We start from the raw sequence: 18,436 nt of genomic DNA on the forward strand, positions 1-18,436 counted from the left end.
AATGACTCTCAAACTTTAGTGTGCCTGAGAATTACATGGTGATCAAATGAAAATGCAGATTCCTGGCCAAGAGAGGTGAGAAGGATGAAATGGGGTCTGGGAATCTCCATTTACAAAGCTCCCCAGGTGAATATAGATCAAGAAAAGAAATACTGAAGGCAATGAAAATTAGTGATGTGCATTCCCTATGAGAAAAGGGCTATTCTGAAGAAGTTTGGAAGAAAATTATCTAGTATTGTAAAGGGTTTGAAATTTTATCCTACTTTCAAGCAGTTAACTTGATACAGTTTCATGAATGCAGGTAGGAAATATGAGTCCACTGGGTCAGAGACAAAGGACAATTCATAACAGCAGTAAGTGTAGTCAGCTTTGTTTCTGGGCCAATTTCCTGAGCCTCAATTCCCACAAGTCTTTGTGATGAGGGCCCCAGTAGGTTGCATTATAGAAGAGAAATTCCCAAATTTAGGAAACTAGAATCTATAATGGGGACTAGTTCTGCCAGAACTTTATCTGGAGGAGAAATTATTTCTGCCTTCCAAAGTTGTTCACCATAGAAATATCCTTGGAAAATTGAGACAGTGCCTCTGCTCTCAAGACATACAGGTGTACAACACCAAGAGTCGTTTCTCAGCAGAAACCAGGAATGGAAGCACCGCATGTGAACAGTATCCTACATGTGAAAGCTGCAAAATAATCATACTGATGCAGGAAAGGGGAATCAGAGGGGCTCAGCCCTGCAAACCTCGCAGGAATTCAGCTTGAATTCTAGTTCAAAGAAGTCTTTTATTCCTTCGCTTTAATGGAGACCTGCTTGATGTCAGGAGCACGCTCCACCCTTATCTCACTTTCAGCCTCACATTTCATAGGGACCAGATAGGTTACAGTCATTTTCCTCACAAGCAAACACATCCTGAAACACTAGACTCATTCAACCCCGGGACAAGAACCGCGTCTTCTGTCTTCTCAGAGGCCTTCCCACCACCCGCTCTCCTCGCCTGTTTCCTCCAGGCCAGAAGACTGGCCAAAAGAAGTGATGGACAATGGCTTGAGTGACAAGCCTTTACGAAGGCACCGACACTCTAAGCGCTAGCCCACCGAAGCTGCTTTAAGACCCAGCCACGACTTGGGAACCAAGTCAGGATCCTGGATGTCTCCCATGTCCCGGGCCAGAGGTTTCCGGGACTCAGTTAAGGAAGGACTTCCTAGACTTCATTTCCCACTTCAATAAGGACGCAGGCGTCCAGTGACACCAGGGCGCCACTGCGCGGCTGGTGGAGGTGCCCTTAGGCAGAAGGCGGCTACAGCCAGCTCGCGCAAACAGGAAGTGGGGCGGAACCAGCCGATCACTCGCGATTGGCCAGCGCCGCTGCCGTTCACCGCTGTGAGAGGAAGGGGTCGGGCACTGCCTGCCGCCCCGCAGTCGGCCGCTTAGCGGTTTGGGAGGGACGCAAGCCAAAGTTACGGATGCTGGAGCTCGCAGCTCATGGGTCATGGAGCCCGGACCCGCCGCTTCCCCCGCGCCTTCCGGCTCCTTCAAAGAGGAGCTGCTCTGCGCCGTCTGCTGCGACCCCTTCTGCAATGCGGTGACACTGCACTGTGGCCACAACTTCTGCAGTGGGTGCATGAGCCGCTAAGGGAAGTGCAAATGGCGCTCACATGCCCGGTGAGCGAGGACCGGGCGTCGCCCGCCAACTTGCGCACCAACCACACCCTGAACAACCTGGTGGAGAAGCTGCTGCGCGAGGAGGCCGAGGACGCGCGCTGGACAGGCCCCTCTTCCCTGTGCCTCTGCCGCTTGCGCCGCGGCCAGTTGAGTCTCTTCTGCCTGGAGGACAAGGAGCTGCTTGCTGCTCATGCCAGACCGACCCCCGCACCGGGGACATCACGTGCAGCCAGTGAAGGACACTGACCACGACTTTCAGGTAAGCGTGGCGGTGAGCGCCCAGTGATCCAGCGCACACGTGGTGGCCGGGGCTGGACCACATCCCCGCACCCGGGCTCTGACCTCCAGCCTGCTAGCGCTGCGCGTGCTCAGGCCTCCAGGGATCCTCGCTCCAGCTCCGAATAACCACCGCGAATGTGGTTATCTATTGGGTCTGCCTTCTTCAAGGCCGGCCCAGGATGGGTCAGAGAGTGCAAACAGGAAGTGGGATACAGGGTCAGCGACCTTCTCCAGACAGCCCTGCCCCTTTCTGAGTGGCCTGGCCCAGCCAGCAGAGGTGGCCAGGTCCCTCTGAGCTGCACCAGTGTGGGTAGCCCACGAACCCTCAGTTTAGAAGTGGGGAGGAGCCCAGGACCTGGCAAGGGATGTAGAGCCTTAAGGTTTCAGCAGCTCAGTCACCGTCCTCAGCTGATCCCGAAGTTTGTGTAACTACCAGGAGAGGCCCTTGGCTCAGGCCCACTGGTTGGTTCTCTATCATTCTTTTAGCATCTTAATGCGTAGAGTTCCAATAGGCATAAACCAGGGAACAACTTACAGGGTAAAAGTAATGTGGAGGAGTCTTTGTTATAGAAAGGAAAAAGTGATTAGAAAATAAGGGTTAACCTAGCTAAGAATTTTTCAGAAATATTTAGACTTTAGCCCTTAGAAACATATTCATTTTCGGCTCATTTGTCTGTGAATGAATGAGTCACACCCTACATCACCCATATATATGTAAAAAAATAAAACTAAAATTCTGGAAATGCCCATTGTACTCTGGAAGAAGTTACACAATGTGAAAACACTAAAATTTGGAGCTGGGGATGTGTCTCATTTGTAGAGCTTTTGCCTGGTGTGTATGAGGTTCTGGGTCCCATCCCCAGCACTCAAAAGGGAAAGAAGCAGTAAATTTGTTTTATCACTAATGCATGTATCAGACCAACAGTTTGGAGAACACTGGTTAGCTTGCAGGAAGCTGTCTGTCCAGAAGGAGGTACTCCACACACACCCTCTCCTTTCTTTGCAGTGCCTTTATTAAGAAATAATTTTGTTATAGTTCCACACACATTTTGGCATATTCAAGTGAAAGAGAACTCAGGAATGCCATCATTATGCTTGTTTGATTGAGTGACCCTGTGACTCCTATGCACTCCCACTAGCAGAAGTGATGGATACTGATTTGAGACAGCTGGAGAAAGTGCTGGGCTCACTGGGAACTGGGGTCTAGATAGTGGGACCATGAGTCAAGGTGTGACTAATTCTCATGGGGCTGGCAGAGCTGCAGATCAGGAGATGGGTGGGAGTCAAGGCCAGGAACACTCACAGACCCTCCCCAGTTTGGAGCCAAGCCCCAAGCCAGGATTCAAGAGCAGTGAGCCTGGGGCCAGGAAGCATGAGGGTCCGTGACAGCTTTCTTAAGTAGCAGATGCCTTGCCCTGATAGGTCCTAGAAGAGCTGCAGGAGATGAGATAGAGAATTCTCACCCTCAAGGAGCTTCCAGGAGAGACCTGAGTGCTATGGAGGTATTAGCCAGGGGAAGGAATGAGGGAGGGTATATGGCAGAGACAGTAGTGTCTGGAAGTGAGGAAACCTGACTTTCCAGGCACCTAGAGAATTTCAGTGGTTACAGCAGGATGGAGATGCAGATGGAGCCTTGTGTCAAGCCAGTGGGCCCTTACGGTGATGCCTGAGAGGCAGGGAATAGTCTAGTCCAGGGCCACCTGAAGCAGGGTGGGACTCATTCATTTACCAGACAAACATGAGCTGAGGGCACCTGTGTGCCAAAACCTGTTCTGGGTGCCCAGGTCCCAGAGATAGCCCCTTATTTTATGAAGTTCATGTTTTAGAGGGGGAAGTCAGGAGTTAGTAGACAAGACATGGTTCTGCATGGTTGGACATGTGTGGTGGTCCTGGGGGGAGCAGTGTGGGATCCCCCCTCCCATCCCACTGCCATGTGAGAAGGAGCTAGGTCAAAATTCCTGCTGGCTGTGGGGAGCCCTGTGGGATTCTCAGACGAGGGATTGTGATGAGATAGTATGTTTTAGAAAAAAGATCACTTTGGCCACCATCTAAGGATGAAGCAAAACTAAAAATCATGTGGGTGGATACTTGTAGAGAACTTACTAAATGTTAGATTCTCTTAAGCATGTGCATGTTAGCAAATGTAATGCTCACAAATGTTCAACAAGGCTGGGTGTGTTAACTTTTTATCATTGTCACAGTAAACTGGCACAAACACAGTGGTTTAAAACAGCATAAGTTAACTGTAGTCCTAGAGGTCAGAAGGCCCAAATTCAAGCTGTCTGCACAGCTGCATTCCTTTTGGAGTTTTCAGGGGAGAACATGTTTCCTTGTCTTCTCCATCTTTAGGGAGCATGACTCTGACTTCTGCTTCAGTTATCTTATTGCCTTCCTTGGCTGACTACCACCTCTCTCATAAGGCCCTCGTGATTACGGTGGACCCACTCAGAGTATCCAGAGGAATCTCCCCATATCAAGATCCTTAATTCCGTCATTTGCAAAATCCCTTTTGCCATAACATTTACGGTTGTATTGATTAGAACTTGGGCTTTGCAGGGTTGCGGGGCATTTCAGCTTACTGTAGTTAGTAGTGTTATCCCTATCTTACAGTGTAATGAGGTACAGTATAAAGACAGTCTCAGTTTAAGTAACTGCCAAAGTCACAGAACTAGTAGCTAGACTTCCCCTGGGCCTAGTTTGGTCTGTGCTCTGGTCATTGGCTTTTAGAGAGCCTTCTCTCAGTGCTGCTTGTGCTCTGATCCCAGAGCTGTGGGCAGCCAACTGTGTTTGGATAATCAGGCATCTGGGTGGCTGTTGATCATTGTCAGTGTGCAGAGAGCAGGTAGGTTGAACACTTGCAATGTGCTGGGCACAGTGTGTCCAGCAGAATACAGTTCAATCCTAGAGACCCTGCCTGGGTGAAGTTGACAGGCACAGTTGAATACTCTCACTAATAATTGAAGTTTCAGTGAAGGATGGGACATTCTAAGAGGAGGGCCTACTTTTTCCATCTGTTGAGTAAGGAGCCTCTGAACAACTGATTTCACCAGACCTGAAGGCCCAGAGGAGTAAAGGAAGGTCAGTAGCAGTAGTGGAGGCATAGGGTGGGGCCTGCAGTGACCTAAGGACATTCTACATGAGGAATGAAGAAGTTTGGGACAGATCCCACAGGGCATCCAAGGGCATGTTAAAGAGCTTGCCTGGTGTCCTCAGCACAGGGAGATATGACCAAAAAGACTTAGGAGATTTTGGATATAACGGAAATGTTTAAACAGAGCTCTAGAAAGAAAACAAGTGCTTGGGGGACCTTAGGAAGTCCTGGAGCGCAGTGTTTCTCAAACCTGAACAATGTGCTTGCTCTTCTTAAAGGAAAAAGTGTTCCAATAATGTGGCTTAAATATGTTACCACGTAGGTGCACACAAACACAAAACATATAAATTGCTCTTGCCTATATCACAGATATGCAATAAATCAAAGGAAGTTGCCAGATTAAGTCCAAGCAAAATTAGGATCTGTACAATTCCAGTTAAAATATTAATTACAAGATTTTATTTTGCTGAAACTAAATCTCTACTCTTGGCAGAGATCCTTTTGATTGATTCTCTTTACTGTGTTCCAAGTGCTGCCTTGATTCAGGAGTCAAAGCTTCCCTGTTTGAAGAACTCAGAAACTCAAACTCAGTTGATGCACATGGTTGGCCAGCTTACAGCACCCATACACCCTCTACATGCTGAGTGTATTGTTCTTCCCTCATTAGGCCAAGACCATGACACTCATACAGACTAGTGCCTGGTAATCATTAACACATTTACACATGCTAGTGCTGATGTTGTAGGAACCAAGAGCATGTGTCACACTGTGTATGAGGTGACTCAGGATGTGCTTATCTTGGTGGGTTTTTTTGGTTCATCATTCAATGAAAACACTATCTCAGAATACTCTTACACTACTTGCAAATCCACAAACTACTCAGACACAGACCCTTCCAGGGGACTGTGAAGATAGTTACATATACTAATGAGAAAATGGAAACTTGGGAAAATTCATTCATGCACTTCTTGAAGCTTTGGGATAAATATGATAAAATTCTTGGGTCAGAACTCAAATTTAGTGTTTTCAATACCAGACACACTCCAAACTCCCTTGGAGGCCCAGGCCTCTAACTGCCTTGTCTAGACCCCTTTCTTATACATGCCTCTGGACTTTGACATAGGTCTGAAGCCTTGGTCCCCTGCCTGGGGCTACCTTCTCAGAATCAGCATGAGAAGTGTCAACTCAGGGATTCCAGTTACTCTTAGCCATATTCAGAGGTCTCCCCACCATAGTTTGCATGTGGTTCATCCTCTCCAAAAACAAAGATTGACATTTAATCTCCATTGCAAGGTATTAAGAGGGTAGAAACTTAATGTGACTGGTGTTTAGAGGTGAAACCTTTGAGTAGGACTATATAGGAGTGTCAGAGCCCCCACCATTCTGGTGGCTTTATGAGAAGGGAAGAAACAGGATTCACATGCACTTCCTATTTCCCACTGCGTGATGCCCTCACCCATACTGGAACTCAGCTATCCTGGAAGACTATCACCAGACATGGCCCTAAGTCTCAGCTCAGAACTCTGAGCCAGAATCAGCCTGTTTCCTAATAGCTTATCCTATGCTGTTGTATTACTGAAAACAGAAAATGGACTAAGACATTCCCCTTCTAGTTCTTTCTACCCTTTCCTAACTACTCACTACTTTCTGGGTCCTCAGCTTTCAATTCAAGCCTGGCAGATGCCTAGTTTCAATAGAGGATGTTCATTGTCTCCTTGATAAGCCTGTGGCCCTGGCAGAGAGGGAGTCTCAATTGCCCACTGTGGCTCCTGAGTGAAGAGGTCCCAGCAGTAGGCAGCATGGTAAACACCTATTGTGTGATGAGTCTGCATATCAGGGGAGAAGAAAGATCTGGAAAACAAATTGGAGTTGGATAAGGATGAGATCTAGATGAGGTTATCTTACCATTTATTCTATACATTAAGAAACCTGGAACATCTGGTAGGAGAATTAAATTTCTTGGCTCACAAGTGGCACTTATTGGTACTAAGAGCTAGACCTTGCAGCACGTATTGTGTGCCTGCCCGCTTCTCAGCCCTTGACATGCACTGATTTGTCAACCCATGAGCTCCATAGTGATATCCCTCTTATCGGGTAGGAAACTGGTATTAAGTAATTAGCATTGTCTCTGCTACATGTAGGCGCTCCATAAATGGTGATGGTAATTTACCAGTACTATTATTAGAATCATTATTATTTTTATTAGAATTAATCTAATATTAGTAATATTCAATTATTATTATTAGAATATTTACTGTTTTTCCAAAAGAAAATATATGAAAGGGTTTCTCACAATGTAGATGAAAAGGTAGGAATCCAACCTAAAATTTACAGTGTTCTCAGGGAGTCCAGAAAGTTCAGAAGCAATAATTAAAATTTAGAAAACAAAAACTACTGAAGAGATAAATATTTGAATTTGACAATTAAAGTCTGTCACATGATCTAAGCAATATGAGAATGTCAAGAGAAGGCGGGGTCTGGAGGGAAATGTGTAGAGAAGGCCTCATGGGAAATAACTTCATTTGATGGGAAATGAGGGGGTCAGACCCCCTAAGATTAGTGACTTCAGACCAGTACAGTCTGGAACATTTTAAAGGGAGCCTGTGGTCCTCCCCCTGTCTTATCCCCACAGCTCAGGGACTCAGCTCAGCCTGGACCAGTCCCAGGCTGAGCAGGATGCCTTTCTGTGCTGTATTATGGCAGCTTGAGAGACAACAGGCCCCTCTACCTCCTCAGCCCTGTTCCCTGTTCCCTGTACCGGGCATAGGACAAGGGAGCTTGGCTACAGGACATCTGAGGGCCCTGAGCATTATAAAGAAATGATTTGAGATCAGGACTAACATTCAGCTATGCCCCAGGGGATTGGCATGGACCAGGTTCAGTAAATGCTGTTTTCATGCTCTTGTCAAAGTGGAATTCCAGTTATAAATGTGGTGTTTGTCCTCCCTGTTTGGCCTCCAGTCCTAACTTGCCTCCCTGCCTCCTTCTCATTCCCCACATCAGGCCAAGTGTAGAAACATGGAGTACACGCTGCAGGAGAAAGCCAAGGCCTTCTGGGCCATGTGACGATCCTAGGAGGCCAAGCACAATCAGGTGAGTGCTTGGACCCAGCGTGCAGCCAGGGAGAAGCAGGGGAGGGTTGGCCTTGGCTCTGTTGATGCCTCCTGTGGGCTAGCTGTGGACTTGGAAGTGTCATACAGCCTTGTTCTCAGCTGCTGACTGGGCTACACTGCATCACTGAAGACCTGGGCATGGCACACCAGCAGCACAGGCATGGCTTAAGAAGCCACCCATGCCATTGCACTGTCATTTAATAATAACCTCAGTGTGTGCTGCATTTCGCCATTCACTCCGTGCAAGCCCCTGTGATTCCTGTGATTCCAGGTTTCCTTTTAGTGCTCATGTCCATTCCACCACAGCCCTGTTCCCTGTCTCTGAACCATACATGTCCATCGAAATCCACCTGCATTGCTGCTCCTCCTTCCTGGCTGCTCCCTGCTTCTGTTCTTGGTTTTCTGTTCTTTGTTCTGTTCTTTCCACTCTCCAAGCACTCCAGTGGTCTTTTGGAAAAGCACATTGCTGTGTCATTCCTCTGCTTAAAATCGCCTAGTGTAATTCCATGCCCCAGACTGTGGTCCAGACTCCTTCCCATGGCCAAGGCTGTGGTCTGCCCCTTGCCTTCCCCAAGTTCATCTGCTGTTCTGTGGCTTGGTGCTCTGTGCTTCTGTCATTTCTGTGGCCTTCTCTGTCCCTTAAATTAGCTAAAGCTGTTCCCCTGGCCCTATAGTCAAAGATGCCATTAAAATTTCAGCTTACACGTTCCTTGGGAATTTTCCCTGCTGCTACCCAGACTAGCCCTTCCCTTTTACCCGGCTTCAGATCTCCCTCATTTTCTTCAAGACACTTCATTACCTTGTTGTTTTCTAGTTTGTCCCCTGTCATCAAAATACAAGGAAAGTGAGCACATTCTCAATGTCTGAAAGTTCTGGGCACCTGCAGGGGACCAGTAATGAGCTTGTGGCTGGTTCCATGGCTAGATATTAGGAGGCTTCCCTGAGCCCAGTCCTTGGCCACTCAGACACTGTAGGGACTTCAGCTGTGGCTGAGATGAGTGCAGCTGAGTGGTAATTACTAGAAGCAGTCATCTCTCAGAAGGTGACAGACCAGAGCCAGGGTAAGTGAGACAGTCAGAAACCAGCCTGTCCCAAGCTGGAGGAGTAGAGCAGGAGTCGAGGCTGTGAAATACAGAGTCCAGGGTAGTAAGCTGCAGGCTGACCTTGGAAATCCAACCCTGTATTTACAGGCAGATCCCTTGGCCCCCACCAAACTCATGCACTCACCTGTAGAAAGAAATTCCATCTTCCTAGGATTTTTGTGAAACTTTGCTATAAGGTAATGCATCTGAGTGCCCACAGAGAGAGGCCATTCAATGTTTGTGATGTTTTGGAGACAAAGAAGTTGAGTTGACAGAGTGGCACCATTTGATCATCTTAGGTCAGAGCCATGAGTACAGACCAAGATTCCAGTCCACAAATGAGATTGCAGCCTGCCCTTGCTAGAGGACACCGTTTGTGGTGTTCTTCTGGTGCTTTCATGGAGTCATCAGGCTTCGTTTCTGCCCTGTAACCAATGTCGTCATGGCCAAAGCTGTTTGGCTGGCTTTGTGTGTAAAAAAATAATAAAGGGAAGGTGTCCAAGTGGCCACGTTTATTTATACCAATAGGTTATGTTTGGTTATTAGTACCATAACTACATTATGGTTTAGAGTATCAGTAAGGTTGCTTATTCTGCAAGTAAATTTTACAGTTATAGTATACAATGTAGGAGCTTTGTGCAGTTCTCAAGAAAGTCCATTGTCTAAAGTTACTGTTAGGCAGGCAGCTCCAGGAGCAGCAGAGCTTGGTGAAACATTGTAGTTATCTGGCAAATAATTTCCTTTATTCCTAGGAACTATGTGCCTGCAATCAAGGTCGAGGTTTGATGAGCCTCTGATGAGCCTCTAACACAGGCTTCTCAGGGCGTTACCATACTAGCTAGACATTGCACATATATTAGCTATATTACTAGATCCTAAGAGACATTGCAGGGCATTCTAAAGGTTGGAAACAAGGTGCCTTTTACCCTCTGAGAGTTTGCACACCAGGGGAATGCTTCCCTGTACATTTCCATGATCAGAATACCTATATTTGTGGGTGTGGGGCTGGACTAGGGGAAAGGGGGGTGTATCCACCTCTCCCTGCCAGGCAGCAGAGAGTTCTTAGGCTTCTTTTGGAGGCCAGGGTTCTTAAGGTGGTCAGGTTGAGGCCTCCAGAGTTCTAGCTGGATGGATGCTTTTCCCATTAAATTGTCTGAATCCAAGTCGCTGAGTATACATTCTGTTGTTTACCCCTTTACCATGAGGCTGTCCCTGCTGGTGTGACAGTGGCTGGAGCTGCCTCGGCTCTTGCCGAATTTTCCTCTTTGCTCCATCCTTTCTTGTCCTGTGTGAGAAGAATTAGTAGATTCCACTCTTCCTACGTGGTCCCTTCTCATTTGCCTATCTTTTCACAGTATAGATTTCTTTTGTGAATGATGTGAATACCAATTCATATCCTTTTTTTGTTCTTGGAATATTTGTCTCTTCTCCCATTGGATTTTTGGAGCGCTTTTGTATATTAAGACTAATACTAGTTTGTTGAATATATTGCAAACATTTTTCCCAGTTTGTCATTTCTTTTTCAATGAATTATTTTTAGGGTTTTTTTTTTTGGGGGGGGGTCATTTATACAGTAGTCATTTTGGAATTACATGCATGTATTTAATTAACCCTGCTTATAAGGTCTTGACATTTAAAGCTTATCTTTAATATATATTCATTTATCTCATTGATTGAGTCTTTTTTGTTTCATATTATGCTAAACAATTTCTTTATTTTTCTCAGGCAAGAAGTATTTCTTTGCTTTTTCTCTGAGTATTTTTATGGTTTGGGTCTCATTGTTTTAATATTTTTGTGGTTGTGATTTGTAATGTGCACATTTTTATGATTGAGTGTTAAATACTTCCCACTGTTTTAGAAAACCTTTTGATCAGACATATTTAAAGGCAAAAGATTTGAAGGCAAGCAAGTTTTAAAAATTGTTGCTATTTGAAATAATTCACTTCTGTCACACAGGGTTTTCCATGCTATTGAGAACCCAAATGAGATACAGACTGTTGTGTGTGAGGAGGTTACAGGACTAGGGTTATCATCAATAAGCAATGATTTCTTTTTCTTTTTTTTAAAGAGGGTCTCACTAAGCTGAATAGGGCCTTACTGAGTTGCTGAGGCTAATCTTGAACTTGAAACCCTCCTGCCTCAGTGTTCCCAATCACTGGGATTGCAGGCGTGCACCACTGTGCTTGACCAGTGATTTCTAAAAAATTATCAAAACAGCTGCTATGCTCTCCCATTTGAAATTTAAACTTATCAATTTGTGCTAGTCAAGTCTTGCATCGATGCTTCATCTCTAGGGTTCTACATAGGATTCTTTCTGAAAGTATGAAGGTCACCAGCTCGGGGATAGCAGAGGCTCCCCAGGTCTGAGTCACTGACTCCAGCTCTCTGCTGCAGGTGGAGGTGGCGGGGCTGGAAGTCTGTATAGGGCAGGAGTTCCACAAGCTCCTTGGGTGAAGGAGCAGGCTGTTCTGGACGCTGTGGCCCAGGAGACCAGGCAGAAGCAGCTCCTGGCTGATGAGAAGATGAAGCAACTCATAGAAGAGACAGAGGTGCTGGCCCACAAGATCAAGCGGCTGCAGATGGAACTGAAGGAAGATGATGTCTCTTTTCTTATGGTGAGGAGCATGGCTGCTATGTTTTGTGATGGGGCCAGATGTTCAGGGACTAGAGAACCATGGTCACCAGCCCCGCCATGCCAGTCTTCCTGTGACCTCTTGGCTTTGGTCCTGAGGTATGGCATTGGTGTGCTGCTTGTCAGAGGCCAGGGGCGTGACAGGGGTGGCGTCTCCAGCCTCTTCTCTCCCCTGCTCTCCCCATGTCTCTCTCTCTCACTCCCCCTGTTCTCTTTGCTTTTGTGACATCTTTGGTTTCTTATCTCTCTACACCTAGTAAACGTAGTCTTTCAAAACCATATTTTTTTCATATTAAAATATGGCTTGTTCTCTCTTAAGAATGATTCCATTCTCACTTAAAAAAAACAGATGCCATTGAGTTTATTTTTTCTCGCTTTGGTTGATTGCATTATTGGGCCCTGCAGAGAAGTTTCTGTAACTTGAAGGCTGGTTTGTAAATCAAGGTGATCAGGATGACACACTATCCTCTTCACCACCCACAGCTCACCTTCTGGAACGGGGGGGGGGGGGCAAATACTGTGTTCCAGCAGTGTGTCCCATTCTGGGGAGGACCTTTGTGGGTTGACCACCTCATGTCAAGCCATGATATGCCTTGTCTCCAGAGGGCACTGATTACAGAATCACTCAAATGATTTAAATTGTTTCTTTCTTTGACGATTCTGCTAAGGAAATTGTGATCCTGCCAATGATTTTGGTTTGTGATTTTGTTTTTCTAAATAACAGCTTTATTGAGATATAATTTATATATTGCACAGTGTAAATCACCCATTTTTTTGTTGTTGTTATTTAGTTTTTTAAAAGATAGGATCTCAGTTTTGCTTTTGCTGGCTTCAAATTGCTGGGCTCCAGTGACCTTCTTGGTTCCCGAGTAATTGGAACTACAGCCCCACACCACTACACCCAGCTTGTCGCTTATTTAAAACATACAGTTCAGTGATTTCAGCACTGTACAGTTATGAAACCATCATGACAATCTGTATTTCAGATCATTTCATCCATCCAAAAAGAAGCTCCAAATCCTTCAGCTGTCACTCCCCTATTCCTCCTGTCCTGGTGCCTTTCAGCCACCAATCTCTCTTGTCTACCTAATTTGTCTATTTTACACATTTCACATAAATGGAGTCATATAATATGTACCCTTTGTGACTGGTTTCTTTCACTCAGCATATTTTGCAACTTCATCCATGTCTTAGCAACTAATAGTTCTTTCCTTGTTATGGTGGAATGATATTATTATATTGTATATTACATTTTATCTGTTCATCAATTTGTGATTATTTGGGTTGTTTTTACTTTTTGCTCTTGTAGTAATAGGGCTATAAACATTCATATACCAGTGTTTTGGTTTGTTTTGTACTGGGAGTGGAACCCAGGGTGCTTTTACCACTGAGCTACATCCCTAGTGCTAGTTTTTTTTTTCCAATCTTGAGACAGTCTGGCTGACTTGCTTGAGGTCTAAGTTGCTGAGGCTGGCCTTGAACTTGTGATCCTGTCTCAGCCTCCCAAGTCCCTGGGATGACAGGCACACACCACCACACCCAACTAATGTACCAGTTATATGTACATGTTTTCATTTCTCTTGGATGTTGCTAGCTTCTTTGGTAACTCTGACCCTTTGAAGAGCTGCCAGATTCTTTTGCAAGGCAAATGCACTGTTTTATATTGCCATCAGCGGTGAATAATGATTCTACTTTCTCTACATCCTCTACATCCTTCTCTCTCTCTCTCTCTCTCTCTCTCTATATATATATATATATATATATATATATATATATATATATATATATATATATATATATATTTAAGTAGCCATCCCATTGAGTTTGAAGTGGTATCTCATTATTTTGATTTGCATTTCATGATGGCTAATAATATTTAGCATCATTTCATATGCTTATTGGTCATTTGTAGATCTTCTTTGGAAAAGTATCAATTCTACTGTTTTATCCATTTTTAATTAGGTTGTTTCTTTGTCAGTTGTAAAAATTCTTTGTGTTCTAGGCACAAGTTCTTTCTCAGTTTTAGCTCTATATTTAGGCCTTTGATGTATTTTATGTCATTTTTTAAAATATGGCATCAAGTTAGGGTCCACCTTTAACAATTTAGTGTGTACTTTAATAATTTTTACAATTTGTTGGAAAGACCATTCCTCTCTTAAATGATTTTGCTGTCCTCATAGATAATTGGATGACAGTGAATGTGAGGGTTTACTTCTGGACTTTCATTTCTGTTCCTTCCATTGATCTCCCCATCTGCCCACATGCTAGTCCTGCACTCTCTTGACTATTGTTGCTCTATAATAAGCTGTGAAATTGGGGAGTGTGAGTCCTTAAACTTTACTCTTCTTTTTAAAGATTATTTGGCTCTTTGGGGTTCCTTGAATTTCCATATGAAATTTAGAATCAGTTTCTACAAAGAAAGTACCTGGGATTTTGAAAGGAATTCTGCTGAATACCTAGATCAGCTTGGGGAGAATGGACATCTTAACAATATTAAGTCTTCTGATCCATGAACATGGGGTGCATGGCTCCTCTTAAGGTCAGAAACTTACCATGCTTTCTCTGTGTCTGTGTCTGTGTCTTTTCTTTCAGAAACACAAGCACTGAAAGCGCCAGTAAGTTGACAAGTCTGGTGGAGGGGAGGGGAAGAGCAGGCAGAAACACCAAAGGTACAAAATCCAGTGGCTCCAGGGCCAGGCAGGTAATGCAGCCAGCTGGTGGGATCCACAGGGAGTGGTGGGGACTGCCAGATGGAGAGACCTTTCTTTGAGGCTCTCCAATTCTGACTGGCATGGAGCGTCTCCAGCCACTGTGAGGGGAGAGAGAGCAGCATGCATCTGCTCATGCTTCTCAGTGGCCATCTAACATTTAGACATCTTTCTTGACCAGCCTCCTCCCTCTGAGAGCTTCAGGACAGGCCCTTGTCCTGCACAGTCCTGTGCCTTGATGGCTTTAGGTTCTCTGAGATGAATAATTAAGAATTATGTCCCTGTCTGAGCCATCCAAAGATAAAAGAATGGGCTTTGGGAATTAGGGGAAGTAGTGAGTTCCTTGTCACCAGAGGTGCTCAAGCAAAGGACTGTGACCTCTTGGTTTTGTTGGAGTAGAGCACTGTTAAGGTCCCTTCCAATTTGTTACACATGCCACAAGCAGATGTGTAAGTGTGATTTCTGTCCATAAGGATGGCATCCGTGTTGGAGAACCTCCTATTTCTATTTTTCCCAGCTGGGGTGGGATGAGCCGTCTACTGAATCCTGAAGGGTGTGGCAGCTCAGCCGGTTCCTGTACCAATCAGGTTTGTCTTGGGGAAGGCAGTGAGGAAACCTAGGCCTGAGGCAAGGGAGCAAGGCCTGTTGCCCATTTCCAGTGAACCCAGATCAGCCCAGGTGCTTTGCCCCAACTGCACCCACCATGCCCAGTCCTCCTTCCACAGGCTTTTCTTCATGGTGGAGCTAGAGCCCATCTAGCCCAGCATGCTCATCAACCCCTGCCGGTACCTGGATTCCCTGCAGTACCATGTGTGGAAGAAGATGATCAGTTCCATCAAATCTGGTAAGGGGTTCTGGGAAGTGTTCGCGCCCAGGGAAGGTACTTCATGCTAGCATAGAGCTGCCAAGCTCCACTCTGTCAGGCGCTACCCATTCTCTCCACTGACCTCCCAGCAGGCCCTTGACCCTGGTCATCTCCCTCCTGCCTGATGGCTGCAGCCCCTCCTGGCAGACCACCTTCCTATAGAGGCCCTGACCCTCTGTCCTCTTCAGAAAGAGAAATACTTCCTCTATTCAGAACTGTAACGTGTTTAATGAAAGGCTTTCTCCATCCAAGGTCACCAAAGGACCACACATGAGGTGCTTTAAATGACAGAAACCCATTCTCTCTTGGTTGTGAAGGCTAGAAGCTCATGCTCAGGTGACAGCAGGGCTGTGGTCCTCTGAAACCTGTGGCAGGGGCCCTCCGTGTCTCTTCTAGCTTCTGGTGTTGGCTGGCAGGCCTGGCTGCCCTTGGCCTGCAGCTGTAGCACCTCACCCTCTACCCTCTGCCACATGGCTTTTCCCCTCATGTGTTGTGTCCATTCCCCTTTTTATAAGGGCACAGTCAAGGTGAGTTCAAGTTCCACCCTGCTCCAGTCTGACTTTGTCTTAACTGTATTTATAGTAATAAATACAGTTAAGTATTTATTACTATAACTGTATTTATAGTAATTCCCATTTCCAAATAAAGGCACATTCTGGGCCACTGGGTGGGGGTTAGGATTTTCACATATATTTTGGCCTTTACATTTGAACCCATGATTTCCATCAACCCAGGGAAACTAGAACTGAGATGGTCATTTTGGGGCCCTGGGGACACCACCTGGTGTGGCTGGTGGGAGAGTATCAGGTTTGCTAACTGTCCCCCTTCTGCCCTCAGTGCCCTTCAGCTTCTATCCCAACACTGCAGCAGGCTGGCTCTCGGTGTCTGATGACCTCACCAGCGTCACCAACCATGGCTACTGCCTACAGGTGGAAAACCAGAGTTTCTCCTCAGCACCCTGCCTGCTGGGATCCTGCACCTTCTCTCAAGGATCCCATGCTTGGGAGGTGGCCCTGGGTGACCTGCAGAGCTGGCGGATGGGTGTGGTGCGGGTGCAGCCAGATACAGGTGCAGAAGGCCACTCACACAGCTGCTACCATGACACACGCTCTGGCTTCTGGTACGTGTGCCGCACGCAGGGTGTGGAGGGGGACCACTGTGTGACCTCGGACCCAGCCACCTCGCCCCTGGTCCTGACCATCCTGCGCCGCCTATGTGTGGAGCTGGAGTGCGAAGAGGGTGAGCTGTCCTTCTATGATGCTGAACATAACTGCCACCTATACACCTTCCATGTATGCTTCTGGGAGGTGCGGCCCTACTTTTACCTTGGGGGTGTGTGGGGTGATGGGCCTCCTGAGCCCTTGAGCATCTGCACCTTGCACATCACTATAAAGGAAGAGCTGGACGTCTGAACTGGCCCAGGCCTGCTGGATGCTGTGCCCATGGGCCTGCTTTATTCCTACCTCTTCCTGAAGCCCATCCTCAGCCTTGGCACCTCTGCCCACTACCTTGTGAGGTGCCAGCATCCTCTGCCATTCTGTCTTGCCTTTTTTTGTGACTCTAGGGCTATGCCTTTTCTTTATTTTTGGTCTCTTCTCTGTTCAGTTAAAAGCCATCCAGGAAGTATCTCATTGGGTCCAGGCTCTACCCAGGGTGTGAATTTTTAAGTCCTCATTTGAGAATTTCTGGAGAAAATGTTTACTTCTAGAACAGGCCTGTTTTAAAATGTAGGTTTTATTATTTTCCAGGTATGATTAAAACCAATTAATCAGGAGATGACTGCTATTGGAAAGAGTCTGTCACTCATTTCCCAGCCATGCCACATGGAGCCACACAGGAAAGCACTAGGGTCAGTCAAGATACAAAGGGAAAGAGGGGAAGGTGCTGGCAAAGCCTTTGTTGTGGTTTTCCTGGGAAGGAATGGGTGGGGCAGCATAGACCAGGTGGATGCTCGCCAGTCTTGAGTAGTTGTAGTAGGTTCTGGCATGGGAGGACTGCTCCTCGTTTCTTGCACCTGCCTTAGGATGATTAGGACAGGAGATGTTGACTTGGCAGAGAGCCTGCTACAGGAATTGGTGTGATTCCATGGTCTAGGTTGGCTGGACTCATGAGACAGGCAGCCTTCAGGCCTATTGGCTGCCTAGGGTTTGGCTAGCTTAAGAGCTGCAGTCACTCCAGTGCCAGAACATCAGGAATTCAGCAAAGAAGCAAACAGTTAGTGCAGGGCTCAGCTTAGCTACTGCTTTATGTTATTAATTTAAAACATTCACAGATCTTCCTGGGAGTCCTGTAAGGTAGGATGAAAAGCTGCCCGTCCGTATCCATCAACTCCAGTTTATCTGGTTGTACATCAAGAGCTAATCTCCTGAACCAAGAGCTCCAGAGCACTTAACAAACTTAAAATCATGCTGTGCACCTGTTCCCTCGCTGGGACTCACTTTCCTCATCTGTACAATAGACAGTGGGACTAGAAGACCATGTCCTTCTATAATTCTGTGGGGTGAGTTCCTCTGGTGAAAGTATGAGAAGGGAAGGGAAGAGGTGCCCCATCCAGTTAGAAGGAAAGGAAGGGTGTGATCTGAGGGAGGCCATTTGGAAGACAGGTGCTATGCAGTGGGAAGGAAGGCAGTGTCCCTCATCCTCACTGCTATGTGTCACTGACCTCAGCCAGCTTGCTACCTGTTGGGTTCCATCCTGTTTCTCCTCTCCACTGTAAACCTCCACCTTTCCTTTCTCATGCCTGCAAATGCTTTCTAATTTCCAGCTCACTGTGTGTGTCCTGGGAACTGGCAACATGAAAGGAGATACTGTCCCGTGGGTACTGTGTTATAGTTAGGGGCACGTTCCAGCCGGGATTCCCCACTTTATAACAGCTGATGTTCTAAACAGCAATTAGGAGTCCTGGTTATAAGTGTGTTGTGCACATTGGTTATGTAACTAGTGGGGAGGGACCAAATGTGACATGCCACTGGGGCCAGCTTGGCAGTTGGCAAATGAGCTCAC

General features: G+C 46.3%; 1 pseudogene; it reads left to right on the forward strand.

Annotated features, from left to right (window-relative positions):
- Positions 1 to 1,336: 1,336 nt before the first annotated feature.
- Positions 1,337 to 17,175, forward strand: LOC144373535 (E3 ubiquitin-protein ligase TRIM35-like; annotated as a pseudogene).
- The last annotated feature ends 1,261 nt before the right edge of the window (positions 17,176 to 18,436 follow it).

Source organism: Ictidomys tridecemlineatus, unplaced genomic scaffold (genome assembly GCF_052094955.1).
Source record: "Ictidomys tridecemlineatus isolate mIctTri1 unplaced genomic scaffold, mIctTri1.hap1 Scaffold_42, whole genome shotgun sequence".
NCBI classification, from domain to species: Eukaryota; Metazoa; Chordata; class Mammalia; order Rodentia; family Sciuridae; genus Ictidomys; species Ictidomys tridecemlineatus.